This window comes from Dipodomys spectabilis, unplaced genomic scaffold (assembly GCF_019054845.1).
Source record: "Dipodomys spectabilis isolate Male_0828 unplaced genomic scaffold, ASM1905484v1 ptg000738l, whole genome shotgun sequence".
In the NCBI taxonomy this organism is placed as follows: Eukaryota; Metazoa; Chordata; class Mammalia; order Rodentia; family Heteromyidae; genus Dipodomys; species Dipodomys spectabilis.
Window position 1 is genome coordinate 65,681 of NW_024871415.1, and position 2,589 is coordinate 68,269.

Here is a 2,589-nt window from a genome sequence, read left to right on the forward strand (position 1 = left end):
GGTGCTTCAGTACAGCACTAACTACGCTGCCTGTGATGAAAGTTTTTGAAAAGAAAAAGTAAGCCAGGTGATGGTGACTCACACCTTTAATCCTAGCTGGCGAAGAGGCTGAGATCTGAAGATTGCTGTTCAAAGCCAGCCTGGGCAGGAAAGACTATAAGAATCTGGAAGTGGGGCTGTGGCCCAAGTGGTAGAATTTTAGCGTTGAATGAAGAGCTCAGAAACAGTGCCCAAGCCCTCTTTTCAGACCATAGGACAAACACAAAATGAAAGAAAGAGAAAGAAAGAAAGGGAGTGGGGGCAGGAGGAGAAGGAAAGAGGGAGAGAAGAATTATGGCATTAGTGGCTCAGATATGTAAAAGCAAACCAGTAGTGGAACTGTGTCGCAAAGTGGTAGAGAGTTAGCTTTGAGCGAAAAAGCTCAGACACAGGCCCTGTTATCAAGTCCAAAGAAGACAAAAAAGAGAGGGAGGGGATAGAAGGAGAAAGGGAAGGAAGGAAAGATCTAGTTCAAGAGTTGAGTGAAATAGAAACTTCTGGGTATCTGGGAACCTACAGACAACCAGGAGGCATATTTTTTTAACCACACATCCTTGGCTGGTGCTGACAGTCAGATTCTCCCTGCAGAGCCAATGCTGTGCTTGAGTTCAGGCCTACTGAATCCTCCCTGGGCCTTGGGACTGAAGATCTAGCCTTTGCTTCATTTGTAAAGAATAGGAACCCGAGGACATCAAGGACCTCTCATGGCAAGAAGAGTAAGACATGGGTATCCATTCCTTGGAATCAGATCCTTTCAGTGACATGCCTACTCTGATCCTTCTCCTATCCTATCATCTAAAAAATACCTACATCACCAGCACTCCAGGAAAAGAAAGGGAGCCCCCTCAATGGCTATAGGGTGGGTGTCTCTATCCCATTGGCAGTCCTGGTCCAGCACAGATTCTGCCAGCACCGTGATTAGTAGACTAAACAGCTTTGCGACTCAGTCTCCTCTCTCTTTCTCTTACCTCTCTCCCTCTCTCTCTCCCTCTCTCTCTTCCTCTCCCTCTCCTTCTCTCTCTCTCCCTCACTCTATTGTTTGGGGGAGTCTTCAATGACCAGAGTATAGAATGGGCTGCTATCTGCCCATTGGCACCAGCAGTATTTAGCCATTTTTCCTCAAAATCACAGCCAGAACATGAGTGATTAAAGTCAAATTCAAATCTGCCAGCAAGTCATAACATATAGGGCTAGGACATTTATCAAGGCTGGGGGCCTCTAGTGACTTCAAAGAAAGCCAGTGAGATGGGGCAGGGAAGAGGCTGCAGTGGGACTTCTCTTCTCTGCCCTGCACCTTATAAGGCTTCTCAAATCAAGGTCAGGCCAAATAATAATGACAAATAATAAATATTGATTACTAACAACTCCTGTATTGAGACAGGAAGGTTTCATTTATTTTATTTTTACCCCATCAAATGTCCATACCCACCCCATGGAGTATTTATTATTATTCATGTGCTTTCTTAAACTTCATTCACATATCAGAAAATGGTATTCAGAGAGATTAAGCCACTGACTAGAGCCACACAGCTCAAAGTGAAAATAGTATGAACATAAGAATACTGTCTGAGGCAGGTGCTGGTATCTCATCCTTGTAATCTTAGTTACTCAGGAGGCTGAGGTCTGAGGATCATGGTTTACAGCCATGATCTCCGATTAACCACTAAAATGCCTGCAATGGAGCTGTAGCCCAAGTTGTAGAGTGCTAGTTTTGAGTGAAATATCTAAGGGACAGTGCCCAGATCTTGAGTTCAAGCTCTGGTACTGGCACCAAAAAATAAGAACAAAAAAGGCTCATAACCTTCACCCAAGACTATCTCCCACACACCAACAAAAACCTGGACCTGAAGGTGTGTGTGGCTCAAGAGGTAAGTACTAGTCTCGAGCAGAATAAGCTAAGGGAAAGTGTCTAAACCCTGAGTTCAAGCCTCCCCACTATAAACTTGTGTGTATATGTATGTGTGTGTGTATATCTATATACACATATATAAAATGTGTCCACACATATGTACACATTCATGTATGTGTACACATATGTGTATGTGTTGATTGGGGGATATCAGGCCTGATATCTCAAGCAAGAGAAAATTTTTGCATCATTCAGCCTGTAGATGGAGACTCCGAATTTCTATACTGCAGTTAAGTGAGGATACTCAAATTCTGAAATTCATCAAATCATTGGACAAAGCCCATTCTATTTAGGAAGGGTAATCATCTTTTTTTGCTTTGTTCGGTTATGTTTTTGTTTTTTGCCAGTTCTGGGGCTTGACCTCAGGTCCTGCGCACTGTTAGTGAGCTGCTTTGGCTCAAGGACAGTGCTCTACCACTTGAGCCACAGAGTCACTTCTAGGTTTTGTTCATGCGGTATTGAGGAATCAAACCCAGGGCTTCATGCATGCTAGGCTAGCACTCTAACACTAAGCCACATTCCCAGGCCATAATAAATCTTCTTTACTCCAAGTTTAAAATTATTTAAATTTATCTATTGAAATTTACCAATGTGATTAAAATGGTAATCATATCCAAAAATATTTTAATTTCTTTCCTTTT